Source organism: Mustela nivalis (genome assembly GCF_964662115.1).
Source record: "Mustela nivalis genome assembly, chromosome: 15".
Classification (NCBI taxonomy): domain Eukaryota; kingdom Metazoa; phylum Chordata; class Mammalia; order Carnivora; family Mustelidae; genus Mustela; species Mustela nivalis.
Window position 1 is genome coordinate 70,975,205 of NC_139034.1, and position 24,928 is coordinate 71,000,132.

The 24,928-nt window shown below is 35.9% G+C and overlaps 1 long non-coding RNA gene across 1 annotated transcript in view; it reads left to right on the forward strand.

Annotated features, from left to right (window-relative positions):
• Positions 1 to 13,663, forward strand: part of LOC309849174 — a 104,608-nt gene extending 90,945 nt beyond the window's left edge. Inside the window, exon 5 of the long non-coding RNA XR_014303548.1 lies at positions 13,549 to 13,663. This is a non-coding gene — a long non-coding RNA (uncharacterized lncRNA). The remainder of the gene's footprint in view (positions 1 to 13,548) is intronic.
• The last annotated feature ends 11,265 nt before the right edge of the window (positions 13,664 to 24,928 follow it).

Sequence of the window (24,928 nt, forward strand, 5' to 3'; positions counted from 1 at the left end):
ACCTTAACTGAAAAACAAAGGTCATTTAATTTCCTTTGCATTGTTCAGTAATCTTTTTAATATTTTAATGAGAACATTCACGTCAACATTTATATTTCCTGCACTTTAATCTCTTTACTTTATTAAATATACTCTCATTACTTATGTTAAATATAAAAATAAACCACAAATGACCTACAAATCACATTTTAAAATAATATATAATTAAAACTTCGAATGTTATAAATGCAGAAGAAATATGTTAGAATCTTTGATTTCTGTGGCAAAAAGTAACATCTAAATGCTATTTTTATAAAGGAAAAAATGCCGATTCCTATATGTATACATGTCCAGAGTATTGTAATATATATGTGGAATGCATTAAGTGTAATATTATATACCTATATCCCACTATTTTAATTAAACAACAATAATCATTCATTTATTTAATTAATTATCATATATTAAATGCCTGTAATATACCAGGCATTATCCTGGAGAAATCATTTGACATATAAGATAACTAAATTTCCAGCATGACAAAGTCTGCGTTTACTTGAACTTCATCACCTTTGAATGCCTTCTGATGAAGAAAATTAATCTTAAAACTTTAAGTTAACATATGTATGGTATAGTAGACCCAGTATGGGTTTTGACTACAGATTGACCTCATGGTTTCAAATACTTACACCACTCACTGGATATGTGATTTATGTCAGTTACTTAAACTTTCCAAGCCTCGGTTTTCTTATGTGTAAAATAGAAAAAAATAGCATAATGGGTTTTTTGGGGTTTTTTTTTTTAAGGTCATTGTTGCATGATGATTAGACCCCCCACACACACACACACACCCCTTAGCATGATACCTAATACATCCTAAATACAACTCAAAAGACAGTAATGAAGTATCAGTACACTGTGACTTAAGAAAGATCATGTACAGTGATACTGTATCAGTGTCCTATCGCCACAGTAACAAATCACTCAAATTTAGCAATTTAACACAAATCTATATCTTACAGTTTTGTAGATCATAAATCCAATACAGGTCTCAGCAGGCTAAAATCAAAGGGACTGCATTCCTTTCTGGAGACTCCAGGAAAGATTCTGTTTTCTTGCCTTTTCCAACCTGTAGAGGCCACCTGCCTTCTTTGGCTTGTGGCAAAGAAAGTAATAGTGAGTTGAGTCCTCACATTCTTCTCTCCATCTACAGTCAGAAAAGGTTCTCTACTGCTAAGACTCACGTGATGGAATTGGACCCCCACAGATAATCCAGGATAATTTTCCCCCATCTCAAGGTCAGTAATCCTAATTACATCGGCAGAGTCCCTTTTGCCACATAACGTAGCATGATCAATGGTTCTGGTTAGAGCAAGATCTTTAGGGAACCCTTATTCTGCCTACTGCCGGCACCATGGGGCCACCTGGAAGGTGCCTATATTGTGGCACAAAGGGCAGGGACTCAAAGGTAACTACTGCTTGCTCTGAACATTGCTAGCAGTATGTCACCCAATCCTGAAGAAGGTTTCAATTCTTGTCTTATCTATGTGAAAGTGTGCTTAGAGAAAATTCCATTAATTTAGAAGCAATCATAGCACTGACTACCTAAAAGGGAATGCTGTTTAAGAGGAATCAGAATTTAAAATAAGTCCATTTATGCTGAAATCCTTGGGCTTTCTGAAACTACCTACATATCATAATCATTATATCTTCTGGCTGCAACTCTCTTGGACCTTTAATATTTAACCATTTTATGCTTTCTGGGAATATCATACTGTATGTTCTTCTGAGCAGTCTTAGCAAGGTGACTGGTTCAGGTAGCTTCAGGTGCATGAAGTGAACAGATGACTCTTAAATGGACCTACCAGTAGTTCCATCATGCCTCTAGCTCACATTTGCTGCCTCGTGAACAAAGATAAAATAAACAATTCAAGTAAATCATTTGTTAACTATATTTCCTTCATCTTATAAAGGATTTCCTTCATCTTATAAAAGGAATAATATACTTGCCATTTTCATAAGCATTGAAATCATGTGGAAAAGCCATTTGGTCTAGTCTCAAAGTCAAAGTCAAAGAATTTAACACAACTTCTTTAAAAGTTCACAAATAGTTTTGGTATACCTACAAAGTTTTAGACACCAGGTTAGGCACCAGTACCTCGGTAGATGAAATCAGTATGTTCACTGCACTCAAAGGGGCTACACTATAATGAAGGCTGAAAATCTAGAAACTCTACCATCCCAACCCCTCATTTAAGCATTAAGGGACCAAATTCCAAAAAAGATTAGAATGCAACCAACCGGTTTCACCTTTGATGCATAATCCACCTTCATATCCACTAAAGTAGAATTCATTAGCAAGATTGGATTTTTTGAGATTAGAGAGGTCAGGGCATTCAGCAGAACACTGACTCCAATTATCCTGGTAATCCAATAAAGAAAGGTGGTACCAAAGATACCAAGCACATTAATATTATTAGAGAAGCAGTAACAGAAATAGCTAGGGCTCCCTCGTCAAACACGCCGGGTTTTCATTGCAGTCTGGCATGTTAGCTTGTGATCTTCAGTGAAATGCTTGACCTTTCTAAGCTTCACATACCTCATTTGCAAAGCATGGAAGCAAGGTGCCATAGAGGGTGAGAACTGGGCCTTCTGGCTTCAGAATGACTTGGGTTTCATTCTTGATTCTACCACCTTCAAACTGGGACATCTTGGGCACATGAGATCATATAATATTAATCCCATTAATATGGGAATAATAATAATACCTGCTTCAAAGTTTTGTTACAGAAAGTACATGAAAACGGTAGAGCACCAGGGACAATGTCTGAATCAATCAGGCAGTCAATAGATATGGTAACCAGTGTTACGACATTTAGAGTTTGCAAGTGTGAAGATTAAAAATAAATGCAAATCACTTTCCCCACAAATGGCAGTGTTACGAATTTCTGCATTCTAATAATTCCAGATTTTAAAAGTTTCTGTAACCAGGGACCCTGGCCTCATCTCCCAACGACTATATGGTTAATATTTTGCCATTTTGCGAGGCGGGAATTGACTTTGGAAAGCTCCAAATGGTTCAGGATCATATATTAGAGTGGGAATGGAGAAAGAATTCAAACTCAGTGACCCCTGGCTCTCTATTCACTGTTTTACCTGTTAAATTATATCACCTTGGCAGTTTAACAGTACACTGGAAACATTTTCAAGGAAGAATATTTATATACACAACTCTTGGCACCATAAATATTTGTCTGAATTTATCCTGCTCCAGGCCAATGAACACCTTACAAAACTTGTGATTTAAAAGGCTTGGATTTTTATTCATGCAATATTAATATAATGGAAAACAACTCCGTATCTCCAGCAGAAATGATTTTATAGGCATTAAGCAGGTGGCAGACTACATAAACTTTACCTTTCTTGACATTTTAAAACAACTCATATAGTTTTAAAGCATGTGTATTTTTGTATCATTTAAATAGTGAAACTATTAATACTAAACAAGGTTTGTAAGAAGCGGGAATTTGAGGCATTTTGTTTACATTGAGTTAGGTACATATAAACTTTGATAAATGCTAATGGGAGTGACCAACATGCATTCCTTTCATAGCAGTGGAAGAACATTCTGTACAATTCCAAATAACACTTTTAACCTTGTGAAAAATGAATAAAGAACTGGAGTGTGTAAAGCACTAACGCATAATAAGAGCAGAAATCAGTGAGCTTATTCCAGTTCATTTTCAGGCTAAATAGTAAGAAATAATTCCAAACAAGTACAATTCATGACGTTTATACTTTCATGGTACTTTCCTCCTGAACTAGTCAATAAAGAACACCCTTATTTATTTATTTTTTTTTACTACTTATTTCCCCATAACAATTTTCTGGATTCTTTATCTTATGTACTTTCATAATACCATATTGAACTAGAAATATAGTTAGGAAGTTTCTACTAATATATTCCGCAAGTATGTATTTAATACCAGGTGCCATTTACAATAATAGACAGCCTTGTCTCCCTGCTCTCTAAGAACACAGAGTCTGACAGGGAGAGCAGAAAATTAAGTAAGAGATGTCAATAGAGTGTGATCAAAGCAAAGTTACACAATGTCATAGCTAAGGCATGGGTAAGTGGGGTGTTCTGGAAATACACAGAAGTAACCTATAAATAGGATTCCAATGCTAGACAGAGAGAACATACTGAGCAAGTCACTGAATTAGGACATTATCAAATACATGCTCAGTTGCTAGTGCCCAGGAACTTCACTGTTATTTGGAAGATATAACCCAACATTCTCTCTCCTTTTCTCTAGAACCAGACATCTCCACTTGGATGTCCCACCATGGCTAACACAATGTGCAATACTGAATTTGTGTTTTCTTTCTGTCCCCAGTCCTGTCCTCACCTCATACATTCTCTATCTCAGCAACTAGCCCTAATCCATTCAATTACTAAATTAAAATCAGGGGAGGCATGCTTAGCTTAGCAGCTCTTCATGACTCCTCTCTCACTGCAAAAGCATAGAACAATGTTTGGGAAAGGGGCTGTTAAGGAGTGGGACTAGTTCATGAAAGCTTTGAGTGATAGACTAAAAATCACAGAGATTATGCTGCAGATAATTGTAAGTCATTAAGGCATAGCCGGCATTGCCACGAAAGAATGGTACTTCTAATGTATAGAATAAATTGACTTTTAACATCTCTCTAGAAAACATTATTAGGAAGAACATTTTTTTTAAATCATCAAATGTATTCAAAAAATATTAATGGGAAGAGATCATCATTAAGTAAACACACATGTACACTTAGGCATACATATACATGTATAGCGTTTCTAAGGCCAAATATAAAAAGGCTTTCTATTTTGAAAAATAATCAGCAGATAATACACGTCAAATAATGTTGTCTCTTGAAAGCAGTTATTTTGGTGGACAATATAGATAAGTGTTTAAGAGGAAGGACCCTTGCATCAAGTAGGCTTTAACTTACCATTTGCCTGCTGTGTGACCTTAGTTTCAGTTATGTCCCCTACAAAACGTATATAAACCCAACCTTTCAGTTTTGTTGTGAGGGTTGCATAAAATAGTATAACTGAAGCACTGACTGTGAATAGTAAGAATTCAATAAATTGTTACTACAACTATACTTGCTTTCAAGGAGAATCCAAGGAGGAAAGTGACATTTTTCCCAAAAAGAGGTCATTCTAAAGCTTCGTTTGGCTTTTGGAGCATTTAAGGAAACAGCCATTAATAACCCTATGACATCAGATGATGAGATAGTAGACTATCATGAGCTAAAAATTATCCAGAATGAGACACCTAGAAATGCTAGATAAAATTCACCTGAATGCATGGTTGAAAGCCTGAGAAAGGAGAGTTTACAGGAGTCTAAAACAAAAGAGAGTTGAAAACGAATGCAGTAAATGAACCAGATGGGTAGCTACTCTTGTCCATGAGTGATTGATGTGAAAGAGTAAACCCTGGGACTTTGGTTTAAGTGTCTGTGAGGGGCAAGACATCAGGTCCTGGGCCTAAGCAAAGTAAAAAATTAGAACTAGAACTCCCATTTTTGTAAATCTGAGACCTCGAAATGTCTCACTCTCAGTGAAAAGCCGAGTAGGAAAGAAAGAACTCACAAATTCAACATGCTAGCAAGGAAACTCTGTCTCTGCCATGGGTTTTGGTAGGAAACAAATCTAAAAACGTGGGCCAGGAAACTAGATGGGTATTAGTCTACAGTGCACCTTCTCCAAAGCCTGCATTCTTTTGATGTGTTTCAGTCTGTTTCTTTACCCATAAAACAAGGGACTGGGGAAATTCATATTTTCTCTCTACATTTAAAATAACATGGCTGTCATGAAATGTCTTCAATGTTAATTCTTCAAACTAAAAGTCTCAAACTGACAGACATAACATATTGTGTAAATGCATACCTGAATATTAATGCTACCTACTACATAGAACACTTATATTTCTAAGAGTAAAAGTAGTAAGAGAAGTAACTACCAAAAGCAGGATTTATTTTTACACTGTTATCATTTTAAGGTAAAAATGTATGATTTCCAAGTCACAGTAAAATAGAATAAGAAAAATATATCAGTGATAATAACATTCAGATTTGTGCCATGAAGACCCTCTCCAATTGTCTTTACTATGCTAGTTAATCAACCACATCACTGAAAAATGTTACTTTACAGTTTTATTAAACTGCAGTAGAAAAAATAAAAACTCATGTCCAGAATTTTAGAATCATGGAATTTCCTAGATTTAGACTTTAGTGATCTACCTTATCTAAACCTACCTTGAAGATGAAGCAGACAAACTTGGGAAAATTGACTTTTCCATGGTTCTTCTATTTTAACATACTATATGTTCTCAGTGGGGTGATGGGGGTGTCATCCAGATTCTTAGGTCTCAAAACAAACAACAGCAACAACAAGAAAAACTATAACAACCAGTACAAAATCTCTCCTAGGGATGAATATCATACTTAATTTGTCCTTAAAATATTACATGAGTAAAACCAGCAGTATGCAATAGACATCATCAGGTCTTTTAGGGCATAATTTTAATTGGTTTGAAAATCAGTAGCAACTAGATTTTGCTCTATTTATAACTTTAAAAGGTTGGATTTCATGCATTTCTTATATTCGGTCACAAAAGATATGTCAGCTCTTGAGTTGTTACAAAGTGTTGCCCTATTTTAAATATGAAAGCTGAAGAGCCAATTAAAAAATCTTATTATTAAAAAATATGAAGTTCTTGATGCTAAAAGATATTTTTATATTCCAGCTTGATGAAATATTTCTAGAGGAACTTAACATGAAGTGGATGGCTAGCTGAGAAAAAGGGAGTATTTGAAGTGTGTCTTTGTGGGGTCCTTGATGTCAAGGAGGAAAATGTCATTGTTTGTGGCCTTGTATGAAGTGTATTTTTTAAATGTTTCATGGACACTTGATTAGTTGTTTTCTGTTGGTAGGCTCTGACCCAGTCAATTAAATTACTTTCTGATTTCACTGTAATTTCCACTTTGAAAATGCGATTAGAGAAATTAAAAACATTTTTTTTTTCCAAATCAGCCAGTTGGGTAAATTTCATGAACATTATAGAATATTTTCAGTTTATAATGTCTTAAACATTCTATATGTGTTTTAAACATTCTATATACTTTTAAAAGATGCTTGAACTGCCTGAGAAATAGTTATCAATTTCAATAAGTGCAGCTAAATGGTTTTTTTTTTAAAGAACAGAGAGATAACATTAATTTATTTACATTGAATAAATACTTACAGATTACCTAACTATATTCAAAATATACTATATAACCAATAAGATCTATAGATTAAGAAGCTAGGTAAGTTTATATCTTTTATAAACTACAGTGATATATTGAATTTTATTTTTTCTTAACTCTTACCACAACAAAGAAAATGAAGTCTTTTTGAAAGAATACAAATGGACTGGGCATTACAGTCTAGGAAAAATATACTCCTTTGTTTGGAACTATAAACAAATATATAAAATAGCCAAAAATTAGCATCCTCACAAGCACCGTCAGGCTGTTACAAGAATCAAAAGGTAGCCAAAGATGTGTTGTTTTCTGAAAACTACCAAACCAACAGGAAGTAGAATGACAGTTACCCTATCAGTAGGAAGACTTTCACTTCAAAAACTACCTTAAACACAAAATTATAAAATGTGTGAAACTCGGTTTTTTAATAATGGCATTAAAGTCACAGAAGCTAAGTAAGCAAATAGTTGGAGAAAAATAATAGTTGTCCAGTTGTAGTTTCATATCTCTTAACATGGCAGAGAAGTAGAAATTAGGACTGAATTGGTTAAAATCAGTGGGTCTACAGCCAAGATTTCAGGGGAGAACTGAAGACTTTTGGTTATAATATTGTGTTTAACCTCTGGGTGAGTACATGACTTCCCTATAGACCTGTGTTCTCATTCCTATCACAGGATAGTGATACATTTATATGGCACACAAAGAAAAATAGTAATACCTAATGGTGACTAGGAACTAACAAAATATTTAAAGCATTTTACATGTACTAACTCATTCAGTCCTCGTAAAGGCCTTTTGAGGGATGTAATTGTATCTCTCCATTTGACCCATGAGAAGACAAAGGCAAAGCAAGGTTAATTTCCTTGCCTGTGGTTCTTTTGTTAGAAAAGATAGACAATTTGAATATGGGCCATCCATCTTTCGAGCCTATTGTGTCTGTGTGTGTGTGTTTCAAAATATATATAGCAAAATTTGTCATTTTGACTATTTTCAAGCATGCACATTAGTGTTATTAGGTATGTTCACAATATTGTGCAGCCATTATCACCATCCACTTCCACAACTTCTTTGTCATCCTGAAGAGAACCTCTATACTCTTTAGATTTAAAAAAAAATCCTCATTCCTCCTCCTTTCTAGCCCTATAAGTTCTCTTTTGAATGATTACCGACTTCTTTTTGAGTAAATAAAAGTGAAACTCTTTAATAAAGAAGAGGCACAAAACAGAGAAAGACAATGTACAAAACACCAAAAATCACCAGAAAGTGTATCTCCGAAAATCCTTTCTATTGGAAAGTCTAACTGTATTTTAGGCAGAGTGAAAATAATCCTGGAGGGCGGATGTGAAAGCAAGAAGGAGCTATAAGTAAAGATATTGTTAGATTTGTGATTAAATCTAAGCAAGTATTCAATGTATAAAATAATAATAATATTAATTTCTGGCATTAAAAATATAGAAAGGGGTGCCTGGGTGGTTTAGTAGGTTAAGCCTCTGCCTTCAGTTCAGGTCATGATCTCAGGGTCCTGAGATCGAGCTGCGCATCGGGCTCTCTGCTTGGCAGGGAGCCTGCTTCCTCCCCCTCTCTCCCTCTGCCTGCTTCTCTGCCTACTTGTGATCTCTGTGTGTCAAATAAATAAGTACAATTAAAAAAAAAGTTATTAGCCATACCAAAAAAAAAAAAATATATATATATAGAAATAAAATACAGTTAACAATGCTATGTAAATTGGAAAGGAGATATGATCAGAATTAAAGCATTCTCAGATTTTTTTTATTTTCCAAGGGGAAGTAAATATTTTCACAATTCAAAACTTTGTTAAATATGCAGGTTAAAATAATTAGAAGAACTTCTAGAAGAATAGGCACAAAAAGCATGACCCACTAAATAAGTTGAGAAGAAAAAGTAAAATGATTTTTAAAAAGACTAAATTCAGGGGCTCAGTGGGTTAAGCCTCTGCCTCCAGCTCAGATCATGGGTCCTGGGATCTCGGGGTCCTGGGATCGAGCCCCGCATCGGGCTCTCTGCTCAGCGGAGAGCCTGCTTCTCTCTCCCTCTCTGCCTGCCTCTCTGTCCACTTGTGATCTCTGTCTGTCAAATAAATAAGTAAAATCTTAAAAAAAAAAAAAAAGGCTGAATTCAGTCTAAAAGAAGATAAAAAAGACAAAGCAGACACAAAACAAAAACAAAAAAATGGTTGATACAGTTACAGTGGAATTTAGAGTTTAGTACACACCATGAAGCATTTACATTAGAAAAGTAAAAACACCAATATTAGTGAGTTCAGCTCAAACATTTAGAAAAAGAATAGAAAAACAAACAGAAAGGAAATCAAAGGAAAGAAATATCAAAGATAAAATCATAACAATGAAAATTTTAAAAAACAACAAAAAGAATCAACAAAGCCAAAAGTTGCAAAGGTCTGAGAAAATCGATAATACATAAAAACCTATGCCTTGGTTAATCAAAAGACACAATATAAAAAAGATATTTGTAATAAAAAGGGACATAACTATAAATGCTGCAGAAATTAAACACATAATGATGAGTTATTAGTAGCAAAATTAGCATCAAATGTTTTGAAAATAAAGACAAAATAAATGAATTCCTAAAAACTGAAAATTTCAAAATTAACACAAGAAGTAAGTGAAATGTTGAATAGTCTATAACCATTAAAGAAATTAAGTCAATAGTTAAAAATCTTTCCCCAAAGAGAACATCAGGCCCAAATGACTTTATAGCAGTTAATTTTCATTGTGCCCAAGCTTTCAGAGAATAGAAAAAAAAAGTGTCCTCCATGTTACCTTTTATGGAGTTATCAAACTGTGATATCAAGGAAAAACCAGGAAAAAAAATTACCAATCTCACTTACGAGCATAAAGTCAGAAAATTGAGCACAGCATGGTTTAAAAGAAATAATATATCATGAACCAACTGGAATCACTCCAAAATCATAGGATGAAATTAATAATAGAAAAATTGTTGCTATTATTCACTATACTAATAGAATAAAAAAAAGAAAATTAAGGTATCACCTCAATGAATACAAAAAGGGGATTTGATAAAATACAGTATCTTTTTTTTTTTTTTTTTTTTTTTTAAGAGACAGAGAAAAAGAGCATCCAAGCAGGGGAGAAGGAGAGGGACAGAGAGAAAGAATCTTAAGCAGGGTCCTATGCTCAGGGCAGAGCCCCACATGGGCTCTGTCTCACCACTCTGAGATCATGGCCTGAGCCAAAATCAGAAGTCAGACACTCAACCAACTGAGCCACCCAGATGCCCCAAAATTCAGTATCTTTCATGAGAAATACAGACAAACAAGAAAATGTCAGACAAAACAAGAAAAACAGAGAGAGGAACTTCTTAACCTGAAAAAGGATAAAAAGAAAATTAAAACACTTACTGGCGAAATATTGAAAGAATACTCTTTAAGATAAAAGCAATTGTATGACAAAGATAACCATTTCCATCACATCTATTACCAAAAAAAAAAAAAAAAAAAAGTAAAATGTCATCTATACCTTACATGAGACACAGAAATCAATTTTAGAAGGATTAAAGACTAAAAAATGTGTTAGTTTTTGAAGCAGTATGGGATCATATCTCTATGACTTCAAAGTTGAGAAGGAGTTCTTAACACCCTGCAAGCTCAAAATCTATAAAAAAAAATTGATAAACTCAATTTCATGATAGTTTCAAACTTATGTGCATTAAAAGATATTATAAAAACAATAAAGTAAGAAGAGCCAAAAGGTAGGAAATCATTTGCTGTGTGTATAACTGACCAAGGATTTGTGTTTGTAATATGCGAAGATCTTCTACATATCCATATAAAAAAGAAAATCCAACCAAAACATGGACATAGAGGCCCCTTCTGAAGTTTCACACTCAGTTGTCAAAGAGATCACACTTTATTATGTAACCACAGTGTCCTCCTAGTCCCTTAAAATCTAAATAAAATGGATTCAAACTCCCAGTCCATGGATTGTGGAAATGCAAAACCTTCCCTAAATCTATCCAAGTTCCTGAGAATGAAGCAGGTGGAGGTGTGCCTTAAATTCTTACAATCTCTTCCAATGGAATTTTCTGACTCAAGTTAATTTGGGGGGGGGGGGTGTATGCTCTGTCATTGCTGTCTTTATATGTTGGTCCTGGTATTATCTCAAATGTCAAACAAACATGCCTCTTCTAATCCCTCTCTCAAAGCAGCAACAAGGTCAAGCCTGTTAGCTATAGGAAAATTTGATTGGAGATTTGGGGGGCTCCAGGAGCTGTTTCAGCCAGTTCCCCAACTGACTATAACTGGCAGATTCATCACCAGTAGGTCCCCAGCCGCAAGCCTGTCCGGCTTCTCTGAGTCCGCATGTCACCACTGCCACCACCTTTTCTGCTCCTTCCCTCTCTTCACCACAGGATCACAAAAGCCCCACAATTCTTTCTTTTCTGTTACTCCTGCCAATACCCTTATCTCCAGGGTCACACCTGCCCCAAAGAATATTGCAGAAACAAGAGCAGTGCTTCCCTAAAAGGAATTCTAGAGCCAACTGTTCAGAGAACATATTTTCACCCTGTTGTATTTAAAAGAAAGAAACGGGACTTGTGCCAGGATCTGCAGTAAGTAATGATCCTTATAAAAATATCCTATACTTTGGGATTTTTGAGAACACTCACAATCTGTTAGAAATTGATTTGTAAAGTGAGCTATATTAGACCATACCTCCACATGCTTCTAACCTTTTGACTATATTCTGGCAAGTTATTATTTGCCCAGACATTTCTTTTTTATGCGTTTAATGTTCTATCTATTCCTTCTGTCTATTTTATCAATCTACCGTTCTGTCTGCCGTATAATTCTGGGTGACTTATTTCATTTTATTTATTTTTAAGATTTTATTTATTTATTTGAGAGAAAAGAGAGAGCACAAGTTAGGAGGAGAGGCAGAGGGAGATGGAGCAGTAGGCTTCCTGTGGGGCTAGATCCCACTGGGATCACGACTTGAGCTGAAGGCAGACACAACTGAGTGAGCCTCAGGTGCCCGGCTAGCTAACTTATTTTAGATTAGAAATCTATGTTCCTTTTGAACATAGCTTAACATTATTTATTTTTATGTGTTTTCTATAAAGTATACTTTTTTCTATCATAGAACATCTGCATTTTAGGACTGACTGATTACTAAATATTGCAAGTATTTTTTAAAGTTAATTTTTTTTTTAAATTAAAACACTGTATAGACACACGACTTTGATCCTGCTCTCTCATCTCCAACCCCAAGCAGTTTTCATTGCTGTGGTATCTAACTTGGACACCACCATCTGCCCTTCCCCAGATAACGGCTGGTAAAGATCGGAAATGGTGGCCAAAGTGGTTCCTTAGTCACGACTGTGATTGACAAGTTTCCTAAACCACTTCCTCCCCAGGTAATAATGCCCCTTGGTTTTCTGACTTCCTCATTTCACACAGCACTTAAAATTATTCTCAGAACCAAATGACATTCCATTGATAAAAAGAAAAACTAAATGACAAATTTCTAACCAAAATTCACAAGTCGTATTTGCATTATAAATACTTGAAACAAAATTTAAGGGACTTCTGTTATTACAGTGGAACTGCTTTTGGTGTAAACAGTGATGTTAAAATTAGTGTTTTTGTTCCTTTACTACTCCACCTGTCTTTCAGTGTTTTCACTGTCTTGCCTCAGGCATCTACACTTACCACTTGGGAATTGACAGTTAGCATAGCTCACACATAGAACTGTTTCCACACTTCCTTAGGACTTCTCCCAAGCAGTTTGTCACTATAATGATGTTTACAAATTGTGACAGGGAAACTTGATTAGCTGCTCAAAGGAAAATGGATTTCTTATTATGACATTTTAAGACTTCACATTCTGGTACTGGAACACCATCTATGTAGGAGAGGAGAAATGACCACAACCTAACAGGGTCTGTAATGGTTACTTCTGACAAAAAAAAAAAAAAAAACAAGGCCTCCCTGTCACCTTATTTCACAGCAGCCAGAGTAGTCGTGACCACAAATCATTCAAGGTTTGGTCTGGAAGAACAGGAAGGCTTACCTAAAATAAGTAATTAAAAATTCAGCCCGAAGCAACCCATTTTAAATTTCAAGTCTTCTAAATTCCAGTGAAGCAGGAAATTGTTAAGGGGTTAGGCCCCTGGTACAATTCAAGGTTTCCTATCTTGACAGAAAAGGAGATGAAAATCGAAAAGTGAATCTTAAAGTGTTTCAAGTATTTTAGCTTTACTTGTCTTTTTTCTCAGCAGGTATCTCATCCAGGAATAGAGAAGCAGAAAGCAGGGAAACTATGTATGCAGAGTCAAGACAATAAATTGCCTCTTCCAGGACCTGAAAGTGGCCCCTGAAATTGGATGCAGCTACCAGGTAAAGAACATAATCTTTTTTTTGGAAAAAAAAAAAATGTAGTTCTATGTCTTGTATACTGAGTATAAAATATACAGTTGTTACTAATGTTTAATATTTAAAGTAGTCATCAATTTAAAAATTAGTATATGATTTGAAAATAAATATTTTCCATTTTAATTGAGTATAGTTGTCCTGAAAAGCCATGGTTCTAACTATATGTCATTCTGGACAAGGCAAAACTAGAGACAGAGTAAAAAGATCAGGGTTATCAGTGGTTATCAGGGACTAAGGAAGTGGAGGGATGAACAGGTGGAGCTCAGAGGATTTTTAGGCAAGTACTATATATTTTAATGGTAAGTTCATGTCATTATACATCTGTCAAAACCCATAGAATGTGCAACATTCTATGGTGTGGACTCTAATGTAAATTATGGACTTAGGGGGATAATGATGTGTCAGTATAGACCATCAGTTGTAACAAATGGTCCACTCTAGTGTGGGATGTTGACAGTGAGGGAGGCTCTCCATGAGGGGGGGGGGCAAGGATATATGGGGAATCTCTGTCCTTTCACCTCAATTTTGCTGAAAACCTAAATCTACTCTGAAAAATGAAGTCTGTGTTAAAAGTATAGTTGGAAGCTGTGTAAGTAACAAAATGAGAGATGGCGGTTACTGCTCAACAAAACCTCACATTAAGGAATCATAAGTAATTGCAATAAATATTTTAAGAGGAACTGCATATGACACCAGGAACAAAGGCTAGCCTCAAACGGAAATTCTTGTACAAAAACCCATAACCATCTGATTGCATGCAAAACAGAAGCATTATAATGGATCACATGTGATTATATACACATGTTCTCTCCTGAGAGCAAGAGGTTACAATATGTAGGCTTTCTTGGTGTGTCCAGCTTGCGAACAGAAACATGCTTTAGCAATAAGACCTCTTCAACTGAAAATAGAATTTGTGTTCAAGTTTGATCTATACCTTCTTTCGATGATGTTGAGTCATTTCCTGTCTTTAATCTTGATCTGAGAAGCCAGAATTTTTCCTGGAATATCAGGTTATTTGAGGATTTCAGAACGTTCATGGTGATGTAACACTTATCTGTACTTAGAAAGGACTAGAAACCCTGTTTGAGTCGTTTTCATGGGATAAACTCATAATCTGTGTTCTTTTTATTTTTTTTTTTACTTTCATATCCATTTTTAAATTTATTTTAACAAGACTCCCTTAATATAGCCATATTAGGAATTACTTTCTCCACTGTAAGGACCAAAAAGAGGAGGGTTAGCGATAAGATCACATAGGCCATCTAATGCCAAAGGAGTATGTTGGAGAATAAAAATTCATGGTAAAAGTAACTTCGATTCCATCTATATAAAAACATGGAAGCTCTTTCTTATATGGTCAACTCAAGTTCTGTGTATTCTCTATATGATAAATTCCTTCAGTTACTTGCTTTACAGGAATTGTTTGCCCCTGAATCATGCCCTCTTCCTTGGGTGTTCACACCCCATATGCTCTCCAAACAAGTTACTCTCATAAAATTTTCCGAAAATACTCAAAGACAAAACATTTCATATTATATGCCTATATTTCTAACTTTTCTTGCATATACAAAGTCAGTATTTATGTAGAATGAAAATAACTTTAGAGGACTTTTGATTCTCAACGAAGTAATTATTAAATTGAGAATGAAGTAAGTGTTCCCTAAATTTCTCTTGGCTATAAAGATATCTCTTGAAATCTATGGGAGATTTCAAGAGATGTTTAACTGGAGTCAAGTTCTGGAAAACTTGGATGTGTAAAATTGTCAATACTGGGAAAATGCAGAAGGTAAATGGAGAATGTGGTTGAATGTAGAAAGAAACTATATACCGTATGAGGGTAAAGCTAAAAATTATTTACAAATGAGAAAAAAAAAAAAAAAACCCATGTTCAAGCTCAACTAAAACTCCCTCCAAGATATCTAGCTTTTACACATTTTACACACAGGCAGAGGAATGCTGAGTATCATACATTACCCAAAAAAAAAGCCTGTGTTCCTAATAGAAGGAGCACTTTAGAAATAATGTAATTTTCACAAAAGCTTTGTAGTCTTACCATGTGATTTGTCAAAGTACAAAAAATTCAAAATCCTCTAGTACAATAGAAAGCAAACACCCTAAAGGTTACTTCACAATATAATACATGTATATGTAAAATTTATTCTTTCAATTTCTGATTGGCCAGATTTTAGCCACAAGGAGCAGTTCCAAAGCCATTCAGTTCTACAGAGTATATGCATAAAACGTAAGCATCTATATTTCAAGTTATTCAGACCTTTTCAGAAAAATAAATAATAGAAACAGATTATGTTTATCTCAGAACACAAGCACTGACAAGAGCAGGAGGACAGATTGATGATCAAAAGTCTCTTTCTATCTCCAACCATTGTGATGGATGGCAGAGCTAAACCACAAATCAAAGAGATATAATGCAATTTACAATGTTTTTAAAAGTTTCTCATCCCATTCTTTAAATTCTGAAAATGACAGAACATTTATTTTTTCATGGAATTATGTTCATAATGAAAAATTTAGAAGAAAAATAGAAACAGATTGGTTTTCCCACTTACCACTTCTGTGCTGCTTTGTTTATGTGCCACTGAGGTCCCTTACTGCCCCAAGCTCTACTTTTTAGCAAAGCCAGTAACAAACATAGAATGTATTCTGTATCTCATTGTTGTACTATATCATAGAAAATGAAACTGAAAGATTCCACTGGCTTCAGATCCTAGGGTTTAGACCCATCTTCAGCAAAGATGTGAGGATCTCGGGAGGTGGCAATTTTCTCTCCCCCAACTTCCGAGACACCAGCTCTGCTTTAATTTTATTTCTCGGACTTCCCTGTGGATACCTGTTTAAAGAATGAGTTCACCTGTATCATAGATTTAAGAACCACTGTTCTAGAGAGTTTGAGCTCTGCATTTAAACTCATGTGGTCCGATGCCTTATTTCTTTCTCTGTTAATATATTAAGGAAAAGATAGGTCAGCAATATAAGGCAAAAGACAAAGTAAGGGAATCTGATCAATCTATGTTACGTAACTCCAAGTATTTCATTAAGAAAGTGCAAAAAGAGGGGCGCCTGGGTGGCTCAGTGGGTTAAGCCTCTGCCTTCGGCTCAGGTCATGATCCCAGGGTCCTGGGATTGAGCCCCGCATTGGGCTCTCTGCTCAGCAGGGAGCCTGCTTCTCCCTCTCTCTCTCTCTGCCTGTGCCTCTGCCTCCTTGTGATCTCTGTCTGTCAAATAAATAAATAAAATCTTTAAAAAGAAAAAAAAAAAAAACAGAAAGTGCAAAAAGAGCCAGTGTAGATTAGGGAAACTCCAGGAGTAATTATTAAAGAAATGTCTTCATTCCCACCTTTGTAAACCTGTTACCCTTCTACTCACAGGCCTCTTGAGGCCCAGTATCGGACATTTTCACCTTTTTGTGTCTACCTTTGCATCCTTATCCCAATAGCTTATTTTATTTCAATTTAAGTTAGTAAGTTGTTTTTATACTGCTAAAGCCTGATTTATAATGCATTGTCCTATTAATTAAAGGCATAGGAATATCATTTTGAGATCTGAAAGAGATAAAATATCTTGGAATCCAACTTCTAAAGAAGATCAACTCTGATATATTTCACAAAGACTGTCCAAGTGCAAAATATCTGTTTATTTTCCAACCAATGTTTATTGTGCTGTTACTGAGATCCACCTAGGCCTTTAAAAAAACATTCCAAGAAGACTCAAAATCTCAGGATGGAGGAGGAACTGGTGCAGGTGTGGCTTTCAGCCTGAGAAACTCAGAATCCCACTTTTATCCGTTTACTCAGAAGCAGAGGGCATGGGGACCCTGAACATGTAGAGCAAAGATCACAGGACTTGAAGTCAAAGATGCAGGTTTGAGTTCTGGCTGCACCTCTTAGTAGCTGTTTGTATTCTTAAGCAAGTGACTTAATCCCTTAAAAAAAAAAAAAAAAGAAAAAGAAAGATCTAGGAATAATACCTGCCTCAGCAGACTCATAGGGTTGTTGTGAAGATCAGATGAGATGGCGCATATGAAAGAGTTTTATATACTGTCCCGGGGCTCAGCACGTGTTGGGTAGATTGGCTTGTAGAAGAGAGACACTCCCCAAAGAAAGGGGACTCCTACGTGCCCGGGGGCACCCAGCAGGGATTCCCTTCTGGCAGCCTTTGAAGGCTGATAAGTATCTCCAACAGCTGCTTAAGAGAATACAGGGACCCAGCTAGAGGGCAAGGGTCATGCCCTTTGCCCTTTTTGCTCTCAGCTCAAAGGACATCTGCTAAAGATCCCCTGCAGGGAAATCTAACTCCGAGAAGGGAGGCCCAAGGAATGTTTCAAGGAGTCCTAATTCCAATGGCCGGAAGATCCCTGAGTATGTTGGCTTGGGAATTAAACTTACTTTACTTATTCCATCACTTCTAATTTAGTTTTTATCCTCTATTAGAATTTTAGAGGTTATATTTAATGCATATATGTGAAGACCTATACTTTATATTCTTTGCTCATGTATATATACATGTATATTTTTACAGTATATACATTTATGATAAGTGTGCATGTATACCATAGACACGTGTGGTATACATCTTATATAACATATGGGTAGCATATACAGAAGAAAAAAACCAACCTGGAAGAATATGTACCAAAATGTTAGCAATGCTTCCTCCTAGAAGGTGAAACTATTTTTTTTTAATTTTCTTATTTTTCTTATTTTCTTTCTGTTTATCTCTATTTTTCAAGTGTTTCTTTATTTCTTTTAGAATGAGAAAAATCACAATAAAATTGTTTGGTTAAAATATATTGCTTGCATTAATTCAGCCTATTTTAATTTATTTTTTACATCTATTAAGTGATTTGATTCATCTTAATTGTTTCAGTTTTTTATTCTGTTTTTGTTTATTTCAACTTGTATGTTCTCTTAAGTTGTTGATTTTGCTTACTTTTCTTACTACTTTCTCCCTGGATTTTTTTTTGTTTCCTCTTGTTTGTTTGTTTGTTTGTTTGTTTTCTTTGCCATTCAGTTCCCTGTCACCATTTGCTTTATTTTTCATTTTGTATTTTTATTGCATATGGCAAGCACAAAGCTGAGGATTATATCCTTCAGAATTGCTCATAACTTGACCAAGGAAACTAGGCCTTTTCCCTTACAATTAGCCCTGCAGTCACCACCTTTCACCTTTAATATCTCAAAACAGAACTACTTAGTTTTCAAATACTAAGTTAGAAAACTAGAGAGGTTAATTGACTAGAATTATCCATAAAGCAAATATTAAATCCATCTTTAGCCATCAGTAAAGATTTATTTCAAAACATAACTATACCTTCAACTAACATCTGTGTACCTCTGGGCCAGGTATCTCTCCAAAGCCCAGAATCACAGATCTACCTGTCTATACCTGTACTCAGAGTTGACAGGCCAAAATGGAACCCATCATTCCTTTACCCTCCAGAAAAACAACTGCTACTTGTCTCCCTTTCTCCTAAAGAACGGGAAATCCTCCCATGCCTCTGAACATCCCACAGGGATTACTGACATTGCCATTCAACCAGGTGCCCAAGTCAGAAACTTGAGGATTATCCTACACTCCCCATCCTCCATAGGTCTCACACCAAATTAACTAGTTTTGCCATTTTAATGCCTGTCCAATTCTGTGCTTTTCAAGTTGGAATATGACATCTATGGACAGTGATGTCATAATAGGTAATATAAGAATGCACAGAATGAAAACAATTAATCTTCCTATAATGCCCTCCCCCACCCCTTGTCATCTTCATGTTAATAAGTAATTTTGAATATCACATTTTATAAAAATAAGTGTATACGTTATGAGGAATTCAAAATGAGCATTTATTTTTAAAATAGTGTGTCAACAATTCAAAGAAATATAGGGGTTATAATAGGACGCTTAAGGCTCATTTGTTATAACCCCAAAGCTTACACAGTTAGTTCTCTATGTTACTGGAGTACTTTGGCTGAAATATTTTAGAAGGATTACTCATAGTAATTCTTGTGACCTTAAGGATTGCTCCTGACTTGACCAAGACCTTCCTTCCTATCTTTCAGTGTGGCACATGACTTCTCATTTCCTACTGGGCTACTGGGACAACCTCCACAGTGGTCTGGCTGGAGAGTCATTCAGCTCCAAATCACATCCACATGCACACTGACCTCAAGAGTGGCTTGTACAAAACATTAACCTAATCTTGCCGTTTTCATGTATGAGATCATTCAGTGGCACCTACTTCATGAAGAGTAAAGTAGAAGCCCCTTAGGATAATACACGACACCCTTCAATTCCAGCATCTGCCCTCTCAACGTTCTCAGCTCTACCTTCCTCCCTCCCATCCTATGAGCTACTTGCAGTTTGCCATGTTCCATTCATGCTTAATCTAACATACTGTCATGCTCAGTCCAAGCATCACTTCTGAAAGTCCATTCTGGATTTTCCAGAATTGTTTGGGCTCCTCTCTTTGGTGCCTGCATAACACTCATTCTTGGTAACCCCCAACCACAACCCCTATCCCTTTACACAGAGCTCCTTAAAACAAGGATCATATGTTGCTCATCTCTGATCTCTATTCTACTCTGTCGTTCCTCTGAGATCATTGCTAAGGATACCCTCCTTTGCATCAGGGGTCTCAAATGCACTGCATAACCAAACTACATCAGGATCTACTGGAATCTGTTTCCAATGTAAAGATTCCTTGGTCTTTGCAATTTTGACCCCAGAGTTCTAGATTAAAGCACTAGGGATGCTGTCAGAACATTAAAATAATAATAATAATAATAATAATAATAATAATAGTAATAATAGTAATTTTAAAACTCCCCAGGTCATTCTGATGTAGCTTATCCATGGACTGGCATTTGGACCCACTACATTCAACAACTGTGATTATCTTGATAGGATTTAAATATTAAAACAGCAAACAACATACTTCTATTATTAAAGCAATTACAACTGCCTTTTTAAAATGTATTAATAGTATTCTTTTTACTTCAGCGTGGTATTTCTGCAGTTGGAGAGCTTACAGTATATATTAACTATGAGTATCAAGTTCAATAAGGATGTCTACTTCTGATTTTGTTTTCAAATTCTTGTTTTTCCTTTTTTCTTTTCAAATTCTTAAGCTTCTTACTATAGATTCTAAATCCTTAACTACTATGATTATGAGAGTTGTACACCATCCACTTATAAAAATAACCTAGAAATTCAGTTTTAAAAATCACTGCACAGATGTTAGAGAAAGAAGATGAGTCTATTTCTTTCAGTAAAGGATCTCTGAACAACCACAGACTGCTTTTCTATTGAGCTGCTGGTACTGGCATCTTCATAGGAGAGGGAGATGGTTGAACACAAGTGATAATCTCACAACCACAAACAAGAACACAAACAAAAACTCAGAGAGGGAGTTCTTCCAACATTCAACGTTAACACCCATCAATCACATTGGATTTGAAAACAGATATATGGGGTGTGACATTCAGTAAAATGATGGTTTAAAAACCATCTGTCACATATCATAAACCCAAATAAATGTTGTCCCCTTATCAAATTCATTTTCATCAGAGGCTTTAGACATTTTCCATTGCTGCTATTATGATCTAAGATCCTAAACCTCTTTTGAAAGTAAAAGACAATGATGTAAAAAATGCAAAGGTGACAAACTGTGTTGATAACAGATTTGCATTTTGAAAACAAAAAAAGAAAAAAAAAAGAATTTTGAAAACAGCCTGAAAAGACATGGCTCTCACTCTGACAAAAAGTTGAAAGAAAGGGCAAGAAAGTACAATTATATAGTAAAAATAATTTTTGGTGTAGTTTAAATTTAGATCTAAAAGATCTAAAACCTAAAACAAACATAGGTTTTACAAAATGATACTATCATTTGAATAATAATGAAGATTCCTAGGATGTATTCTAATATATTTATTTGGAAGTTTATGTGCTAGAAGGTAAATAAAGTCAGTCATGTAACTTTATAGTCGTACTTCATAAACTTTAGGATAGAAATTATTAGTTTAACATTAGACCTTTAAACTACTTTAAATATTTATATGATTTCAAAATTAAATCTTTTTTTTAAAGATTTTATTTATTTATTTGACAGACAGAGACCACAAGTAGGCAGAAAGGCAGGCAGAGAGAGAGAGAGGAGGAAGCAGGCTCCCTGCAGAGCAAAGAGCCAGATGCGGGGCTCGATCCCAGGACCCCTGGGATCATGACCTGAGCCGAAGGCAGAGGCTTTAACCCACCCAGGCGCCCCTCAAAATTAAATCTTTAAAAAAAAAAAAAAAAGCTTTTCCGATTTGCATAAGGATAGCCAAAGCAGCAGATGGCTCCTGTCTCTGTTCTTCTCCCAGCTCTGTTCTCTATGTAGATTTTCTGTAATGATGTTAAAACAATTCTTCATTGAGAGCAAGAATTTAGAAAAAGAAATATTCAAGGTGCTAACTAAAAGAACTACTTTCATAGAAAGCAGAAAGTACTTGGCATGATAAAAATAAGTTATGTAGGAGAACTGAGAAATAAGAGCATGTTGCCTGAGGTGTATCATTGCTGGATGCAAAAGTACACCTAAGATGTGACTAACAGAGAAGTAGAGGTAAGAGGGCACCAAGACCCTCTCTGTCTTTGGATCTGACCTAAATTTGGGCAAAACTGAGGAGACCAGGTTTGTTCTGAACCTCATCTCTACCCCCTTTAATTATTCAGTGCTCCTCTTAGTGATCCTTATTAAGGTAATAGCTAATAATTACCTAAGGAGTCCAGAGTATCCAACCCCAGCACATAAGGCAGTACGTGTGCTGAAGACAAATGTCCCCCTGACCCAGATATAATGTCCCCATTGCCCTCTAAGGGCCACAGCGCCTTGAGATTGTTACTTCATCCTCTCATTGCTAAGTATGACCCTGAAGGTATACTTACACCTTCACCTAGAGTCTGTAAAAGAGAAAACAAAGTTCAAAATTCAAGGAGAAGAAGCTCGATGTCAAATCTAAAGGGATGTTGTACAGACAACCTCTGACCTCATTTTCCCCTCACCAGGCTGGGGGCCCAGAGCTCTGCCTCCTGGTGGTGCTTACTCACCCCGCCCTAGTCACCCACACTGCCTTCTGCGCACTGTGAGAGGCGCAGTAAGATTGCTCAGCAAATACGTCAATGATAGCTAAATTTTAAAAAGGATTCTTTGACATTGATGTTGGGTGACTGAGCAGTTTTCCAGCTCTCTCTGCTCATTTGTAGGAGGAATCAGAACTGACTGTGCTGAATAAGTAGCTTTGTATCTTGACAGTATTATGATAGAAACACCTCAAGGGAGGGAAGGAAGTCACCCGTTCAATGACTGAGATGCATTTCATCTGAAAGTTTGAAAGGATGATACCTCATCTGGAAATTAATGCATTGCATTTAAGATGTATTAATTGTCAGATGCACAAAGTACATGGAAGGTGGGAAGGACCCAAGGCCCACTTAGGCCCTCATTCGGATAACAGAATTCCTTAGTTCTTGCCTTCTCTAACCAGCTTTCAGTTTGAGTTTGATTCCATACTTGTCACCCCACACTTCCCTTAACAATCTGGGTTCTCTCACACCTCCAACGTAAGAGGAATAGATAAAACTTGCAATCTTTGTCAATAAAATAAGCGTAGTGATAAAACTGAGTATTTGAGTTGAGGAATTCCACTGGGAATGTTACTCACGTTTCATCCTCCTGTGTTTACCCTAGGTTGGTGTTACGCAGGAAATCAGAGTTATAACTATGTCTTAGACACACTCATATTTGATAATGTAAATGTATATTGTAGACTTTATAAATAAGACGATGTATTTAGTCAAACCTCCACTTCCAAATTTATCTTTTCTCTCATTTTTTGGTAGAAAATTACTGAAAGTAATATTGCCACTGAAGGAAAGCATCCAAATTTATTCTTCAGAGCAAAATAGAAATAAAACTAATTTATGTGACTTTCAACTCAAGTAATAAAACAAGAACATTTCATTAATTTCTGCTTCAAAGACATATTTTAGTATGACACAGTCATAAATATTCATGTAATAATAATGGTAACAATAATAATGTAGTAAGTGTCCTTTGAATGTAGAGATAAGTCTCCAGCTACACATGATGGAAGCTCTAGGAAAAAAATTACAAAGTCAAATTAAGTATGCTGATGGCACTTTCTTGGTTCCTTTTTAGGTAAATCTTGCCTGCTTCCAAAGCACAATCTTCCATTTCTCACTTCTCAGCTCCTAAATGTGTAGTGTTCTCATTGGCAGTAACCTCTGTGGGGGCCTGCCTCCTCTCCCATCTTGTGACTTACGCAGGAATTCCCCAGGCCCCACTGCTTGCTAAATACACACCGCCCCCTGGCTCTAAGTCACCATCCCTCCAGATTCAGCCAAACACCAGTTCCCTTCCAGCAAGAGTTAGACAGGGTAAGTTTAAACTATCTAGCTTCTGCAGAGGTAGTCTTCAGTTTTTTGTCATTCTCTGTATTATGTACCACGAAGTATTGTCTTTTCTTGAACCCTAATTTCCCTCTTTATACCGGGAATCACCTGATCTACAGGTAACTGGTAGAAAGGGCCAAGTAGAATACCCAAGTGAGGCACTGTACTGTCTCCAATCCGCAGAGAGTCCATTGAGTTACTTTTCAGAAGCATGAAGAGACATAGTTTTTCCTTGACTGCTGGAGGGATTACGGATTCTGTGAATTCATCCACATAATCTCTAAACACTTTACTTGAGTACATTTCCAGTACTTCCTACTCTGCAAGTAGGAAGTAGTCAATAAACATTTGATGAGTTTCAAGATCACTACTGGGCGTAAACCCCAATAGCTCTCAGCCCCTGAATTAATTACTAATTATATCATCCTGTTCCCCTTCACATTCATCCATCGATAGCTACAGATGACATTCCTAACATGTTAGAAATCCAGTATAAGCAAAATATTCACAAAAAGGCAAAACAGCATTAAAAGTTAAACCATCAGTATCTGACATCAGGATAATGATAAGTGCTGGGACATGCCTACCAAATTTGAAAAGAAAGGAAATTTCGACAAAGTTTTCCAAAATAAGAATGAAGTCAGCATTCTAGACAAAAAAAAAAAAGTTTGTTTCTCAGACAGTGCTAGTCGTTAGGGTTAGCCACACAATCCAGAACAGGAAAATGCACAGAGACAGAAAGCTTATGAGTGGTTGCTA